Genomic DNA, 7,716 nt, shown 5'->3' with positions numbered 1-7,716 from the left:
TATGTATACAGGGAGGGAAAGGGAAAAAGAACATAATAAAATCTAGCCAGCGCTCTACAAATACTTTAAGTAGGCTCAACAATAAAGGAGTCACATTTATTGTATTCACATTCTTTGATTAGATGAGGGCACAGAAAATAATACATATTCATTGATTCATCCCTTCTATCTTTGGCTCCACCAAAATCCAGTGTAAGGCTCTACTTGTACTTAAGTGTTTTAAGACTTACCTAGAATTGCTTCCAACTTTTTAAATCTGCCTCATTACCTAGTAAACTTACTGTTTGTCTTACAATGATTTTAGGGCCTAGAGTATCTACCCTCTCAGAGTTGAAGTTCAGTAAGTAGAAAAACCAAGACTTACATTGCCGAATCAATCAAGAGGCCTGGATGAAGCTGCAGAGGGCTTCAGAACATGAAGGTCCATCACCCCCTTAAAACTCACCCCTGAGTCAGTTTCTCAGAGCTGCCGCAACAAAGTAGCACTCACTGGATGGCATAAACAAATTTAATGTCCACAGTTCTAAATCAAGGCATCTGCATCACAACTGATTCCTGCTGTGGGAGAATTTATCCCATTCCTTTCTCCTGTCCTCTGGAAGCTTGCTAGCCATCTTCAGTGATCCTTGGCTTGGAGCTGTACCACCATCATCTCACCTTCATTTCTTATGGCTTTTCCTGTGTGTATGTGTGGGTGTGTGTGTCTGTGTCTGTGTCTATCTCTATGTCCAAATCCTTCTTTTCATAAGGACAAAAGTCAAATTGGTTTCTAATGACCTCATCTTAGATCTGCAGACATACTATTTCCAAGTAAGGTCCTATTCACAAGTACTAGAGGTCAGAACTTCAGCATCTTTGGAGCAAAGAGAATTCAATTTGTGATACGGAGCAAGATACTTCTTCTTGATGAAGATATTAAATTCTAAGTTTATTAGAAACAGGGAAGTTGGAACCCTTGAAGATTGGTTAATCCAGATTTTTTCAAATCATGTTCCAAAAACTCTAACTCTCCAAAAGAGTATCTTGGGAGGACTCGGAGTGTACAGGGCTCCTAGTTTTATATCTCTGTTCCAACTGCTGTTTCCTTGTAACAGAACTTAGTGGTGTAAAGTAACTATTTGATGACACTCAGATTTTGTGGGTAGAGAATCTGGACAAAGCACAGTGAAGTCAACTCCATGATACCTGAACCTCAGCTGAAAAGACTTGATGGCTGGGGGTCAGTCTCACCCAGAGGTGTCTTCATTCTCATGTCAGGCATTGGACTCTGGCTGTTGGTTGGAATCTCAGCTGGAACTGTCAGCCAGCCAGGCCTCTCCATGCAACCTGGGCATTAGATGTCTTCATGGTAGCCTAGCACTCTGAAGGGAATGTCCCAACAGACTGAAGGAAAAATGTCACCTTTGCTGGCCCAGCCTAAAAAGACATATGCATTACTTCTACCATACCCTGTTGGCCAAAACAATTATAAATCCTGCTGAGCTTTGAGAAAGAGAATACATAGAGCTGACCTTTCTGTGGGAGAAGTGCCAGTAACACATCGTAAGAAGAATAGGCAGGACAGGAGATCTTTTTATGGCCATCGATGAAAAACACAATCTGTCACACAATCTCACAACTATTGCTCCCACCATCAAGCTGCCCCCCCGACAATGTCATAGATATGAAGATCCCTACTTTAATGTTTACTGACATCTACAGATAAGAAATATGGGGTCCATAGAGGCCAATTAACACTTATGAATTTCACATCTTTCTGTACACCCAGCAATTAGTATAAAAAAAATGGAAACTTGAAAAAGCTAGTATTTTCTTCACCTTTTCCTTGGGCAAGCGGAGAGAGGCTAGCAAAATGCATACTGTAAAATAACTGCAAGCAATCTATCATTTCATTTTAGTGACTTGCATTTTAAAAATCATCTTTTTGACAGGATTTCAATTAGCACTTTCACAAATTTCATTTAATCATCAAATGCTACTCCCATTGTAATCCAAAAATCTCCTACATTGCTCAGAGATGAGTGTGTGCACACATGCATACACCCTTTTTGTGACACACACAAATTATTAAGAGGAAATGTCTCATCCGTCTTTGGGGTAAAAAGGTGGAAAGAACTGGGTGACCTCAGCTAAGCCCTGGAGCTTCCGTTCTTGTCCCAGCATAGGAGTCTGTCTGCGCAGTACCCTAGCTGCCTGCCCTCTCTCGAACCTGACTTTACTGAAGATCACAAGCCCTCGTAGTTGACTTCAGGAAAGGCAGGAGGAGCAGGTGCCTGAGGCTGCTGACCCCTTGCTTTGCAGAAACCTTCTCTAATAGGTCACATCCTTCCAGCTCAGAAGAAACATTTGGGGCTTGGAAAAAGTTTTCTAGGAAGCAATTACTCATGAGCAAAGGGACCAGAAAAGTCCCAGAGATGTTCTCCAGCAGACAGTTTAATGACTCGCAACCGGGCAACTTGCCCTATTACGACAGATGTAAACTATGTCTATGTAATGCTGCATTAAGATCCGACTTCTCCCTCCAGCCTACTAAATCTGCAAACATTGAGGAGTTCCCTCACTCATGTTTGCTCTTGCAAAGTACACCAACATAGTTAATTCATTCAGAAACAATAACTATTTGATAGCATGTCATCCATCATAAGGTTGTCCTGCAGATGTCAGCTCCGTCTGCACGACCCTTTAGATTCAGAGGAAACTGGTTCTAACCTCATCCCATGCCTTCTGATAGTCCACTGCCCTCCTCAGAACTTCACAGATTCCTGGTGGGCTCTGTTTTCAGGCCAGTGACTCTGAACCTCCTATTCTACAATTCACCCATTGCCATTCCATGGGACCCATTCCCGTTCTGATCCTTTTCAACCCCTTCTAAGACCACTCGCCCTGCTCTTGATTCCCCCAGTATACCAGGCTTTTAGAGACTAATGAAGGTTCTGAGAAAAAGTAGAGCACTGCAAGCCACTACAATGTGGAAGGCCTAGGCTCGAGTTGTGGCTTAGTGGTAGAGCACTTGCTGAACATGCATGAGGCACTGGGTTCCACAAAAAAAAATAAATAAATAAATAAATAAATAAATAAATAAATAAATAAATAAAGGTACTGTGTCCATCTACAACTTAAATAAATAAATAAAATGTGGAAGGTCTGCAGCCATCCCTACCTCCCTTCCCACCCTGCCCCATAGCCCAGGAGCCAACTCTGGCTTCCAGTGCAGGACACTGACTGGCTCTTGTATCCTGGTCTGCCACTCCAGCTCCACTCTCTTACTGTCACTCTAAGAACTTATTAAAGGGGTTTTGTTTCAGACAGGCTCTTGCTATGATGCACAGACTGGTCACAGACATATTGGGTCAAAAGGCCCTTCCCCAGCCCCCCAATTTGCTGGGACTATAGGGGAACATCACTGTGCCTGGCTTCAACACACTCCCACGCCATATGAGGGACTCCATGTCTGCTCTGTAATTGTTTGATCAGTGCTTTAAAGTCCCTGCTCTGACCTACACCTCTATATCTTTTCTCCCATCTTTTCACAATTTCCCCTCTTCTTCACTCTCAATTTGCCAAATTTCCAAGTTTATTTCTGAGCCTTTTGTCCTCCTTTGCCTATACTCCAGGCCTTGGTGACCTCATTTACTTGCAGTTCTAACATCTACAGTCTTTCTACAGCAGCTTCCAGACTTCTGCCTCTGGTTAGCACCTCTTTTTCTACCTCCACCTTAACTATCCTCTGGATTTTCCACTTGTGCAGTCAGCTCAAGCTTAATGTGCTGAAAACAAATCTCTTCATTGCAAAAGCCTCTGAAAGTGTTCCCCAGAAAACTACTCATCCTTCTACCCTACACTCTTTCTCCCCTTTTCTACTGCCAAACTAGCATTTCCAAGTGTAACTCTGATCTTCCTGTTCCTCTGAACATATTTTCCAGTTATCTGTTTAATAGGCTCTGTGGGATTCACTCTGACTTTCCAGTTCCAGCACAAACTACTAGGTTTGACCTGTATATCTAGCACAGGACCTGGAATCCAAAAGGAGTTCAAATCTTCACTCTCCATTTACCTGATATATAACCTTGGGAAAGTTAATCTAACTTGCATTCTTTGTTTATATTAAAGACATCCGTAGTTCAACCTTCCCAAGAAACACTAAAATGTTATGTATCCTAATATTAATAACACCCCACAAATAGCTCAATGGGTTATAAGAGCTAATCTAGATGTCTGTTCACACTAGAGCTACAAGAAAGATGGGTCTAGAGTCACCAGGCCAGAAGAAAAGTTCTAGGAGGTGAACTTAAGCTGAGTCTTGACTCAGGAGACCTATAGTCAAAAATGAAAGCATGTAAGGGAAAGAGCTTTTTGGGTGGAGACAGAAATCTGAAAGACTGTGTGATGTCATTAGAGGGCTTGGGACAAGGGAAAGCTCATGAGCCACTGGGACAGATGGGTGGTAAAGATGGAAAAACATGTGAGGATCAGCTTGAAGATGCCCTGCATATGCCACCCACGCCAGAGAGCTCTTTATTTTATCCTTCTGGCAATGGGAAACCGCAGAAGGTATAAGCCCATCCTTAGTTACATTCAAAGCCAGGATAATCTTATAGAGTCTGCCTGAGACCATCCTCTCTGTTTGCAAATCCTTGTAAGAAGGAAAAGCTACCATCTGGTCTTGCAGAAAACCAAAGGCTTCAGAGAGAAGCCAAGAGTCTGCAGATTAACAACGCCCTGTGCATAGTGAGTCTCATAAACATTAATGTGTTGCTTCAACTTGTCCTTGGCATAACTAGACCTCAGGGAAACCACCCAGCAGACTCATTCTCCTTCGTCCCTGGCTTGCTCTCTTCTTTCACACTCTACTTTTTTTCCTGTGCCTGGTTGCCATTTTTAATTGTTCAGCTGATTGCAAGTTTGCCCTGTTTAGAGTCTGGAAAGTCATAAAGGAAACTGTTCAATAAACTTGAACTCTGAGTGTCATTCTTAGGACAACCACCTTCTGCCTCTGCCCTCTATGAACACTGGTGTGCTCGTTTTTAAAATGCCATTGACCTCAGGACACATGAGGATGCACACTGGTTTGTATCTGCCCATCCTCTTTGAAGACCACTCCTCGGTCAGCTGCCTTGAAGTCAGGTGGGTCAGATAGCCCAGAGCAAGAGATGTGGAGGGAGTCAAGCTTGGCTGAGCCAAGTGTCCCCATCTGACCTCTCAGTCTTTTTCTGTCTCCAGAGGAAAGGTGGAGCTTTTCTGCCCACAGAACTTAATTTCCTTTTCCTGTTCTTCATAATGCTGTGTTCCTATCCTACCCTCCTGGGTAACATGGAACTTAGTGTTTCTTATGGTTAGCACTCTGCAGAATCGCTTGGTTTTCAAAAACCAAAGGCTTTCATGAACCTCTGGGGGGAATGACAAGAGAATGTAAGATAAGATCACAGGTGATCGTTCTTATTAGCACCATTAATTTATTTATCCTTATTCCTTATGGTTGTGCCAGGCAAATGGTTGTTGTTTACTTGTACAAACAAAGAATGGAGTCATTCTCCCTCAGCACTTAAACTCAAAATGAACCAGAAATAGCAAACCACTGCTTTACAAAATGGAGCAACAAAGGTTTAGGCACAACCTAAAAACAGTTGTTCTACACATCATGGAGTAAATCAGAGTAGAGCACAGCATGCTGTCCACAGGGTCCTTTCAGAGACGAGAGGGATGGCATACCTCTCCTGTCCTCCTGTTTTATTGGGGATTCCAGAGAATTATCCAGAAAAATACCATGGAGACCTGTTAGGTCGGTGGCAGCTTCTTAGAACAAAGCATCCCTACCGGGAAAAGAACAATCAATCAGATGCCCGCAGAAACGCCTATCAATCAGGGAGATCTCCTGACTAATGCCTGTCAATCAGCAGGACCCCCTGGCCAATCCTGGAGTTCAGCCAACTCTCCTGACCAACTCCAGCAGGATAAGGGACCCTAAAAACACCTTTTCCTGTCCTAAGCCCTTCCCTTCCTGCTGTAAGCCCCATAGAAGTCCAGCCTGGTGGAGCTCCCCCCGCAGTTTCTCCTCAGACCCGTCTCCTGTCCACTCTGTCGGTCTGCTTGAGTTCCCCCTGGGAGTGATATCTCAATAAAGCCTTGTTGGGCAGCATTTTTAAATCTGCCTCCTTTGGTCGCTGCCCACCTCACCTGACTTGACAAGACCCACCTCTCAACAGACGGCAGGATCCCATTAGACTTCCAAGTCCCCACTATGCACAGAAAAGATCCAAGGCAACTCTGGGCCACTTTGGTTCACTCTGACCAGTTCTAATTGGAACTTGTTATTACAGATTTTACTGTTAGGGGGCTTTGCTCATGATCACCATATCTCATTGAACTCTGGAATCTGGTCTGTGTAAAGATCACAAAACTGCCCCCCTTCAGGTAACATTTTCTCCTTCTACTGGATGGGGGCTGTGGGCATTCATCCCCCCCCCCGCCCCAGAGAACAGATTGTTTTCTGAGGAATGTAGCATATCCTATTGACTTAAGCCAAGTAGGACTTCAGGTAAAATTGCTTTTTAAAAGAAAGCTTGTGGAAGGTCAGTACAGTAGGTCTAGATTATAAAATTATCCCCTTAACCTCATGTTCCCACCATTTACGTCTGTTACCTATCAATAACTGGCAGCCACATGTAGCCATTGAGCAAGTAAGAGACACAAATTTTAATTTGATTTCCTTTTTTAAAGTTTCTATTTAGATCGCAACAGAGGACCAAAGGAGGCTATATTTATCAGTGCAGCTCTATATGAGATCTGCTATGTAGTAGTAAGTCATTTTCCTACTAAGTTTTGTTTTTATTTGAAAAATGAAAAGCAGTCATGGCAAAATTTCAAAACATAGTAGAGCATATGAGTAACTAAAAACAAAGAGGGGAGCTGCAGACGCGAATGAGTAGTAGAACATTTGCTCAGCTATGCATGAAGCCCTGGGTTCAATCCCTAGCACTACAGAGAAAAGAAAAATAATTTCACTTAAGCCAGGCTAGGTGGCACATGCCTGTAATTCTAGCCACTTGGGAGGTGAGGCTGGAAGATGATGAATTCAAACCTAGACTGGGCAACACAGCAAGACCCCCTTCCTACCTACCTGCCCACCCCCACCTCCATTCTTGTCCCCTCCCCCAAATTTTGCAAACTGGAGGCAGGATAAATTGGTCACTTCTTACATGCATCCACTTTCCATGATATTCTTAGATAGCTGGCAAAAAGAAAGCATTTAAAACACTGTCATAAAATTTACCTTTGGAAATGATCCACAGAGGCAACCACCAAATAATAGCTCATCTACCCCAAGAAGTAAAGATAACCATCACGGTAGGAGACTGAATAGATGGCTTTGGTGCACCATTCCCTAGGGCCTGAATGCAAATGACCAATAAAACATGTGAAATAGTATTCCATTTCCCAGTATTCCAGGAAATTTCAATGAAAATCAGATTTCCATTTTTCTGTCAAATTAGTAAAATTTTAATTTGAAGACCGAATATTGCTGAGGATATTACTCTCTAAAATGTCTTTAGGAGAATAAATTGTAACATCCTTTCTGGAGGCCAGTTTGGCAGAATTGTTGCAAAAGACTTTAAAATGTTCAAGCTCTATTATCTAGCTTCCCATTTCTAAGAATTTGCCATTAGGAAGCAATTAGGAATTATTGTCAGGATTTATGCAAAAGGTTATTCAGGATAT

Source organism: Callospermophilus lateralis, chromosome 7, assembly GCF_048772815.1.
Source record: "Callospermophilus lateralis isolate mCalLat2 chromosome 7, mCalLat2.hap1, whole genome shotgun sequence".
Classification (NCBI taxonomy): domain Eukaryota; kingdom Metazoa; phylum Chordata; class Mammalia; order Rodentia; family Sciuridae; genus Callospermophilus; species Callospermophilus lateralis.
Note: the sequence above shows the minus strand (reverse complement) of the source record.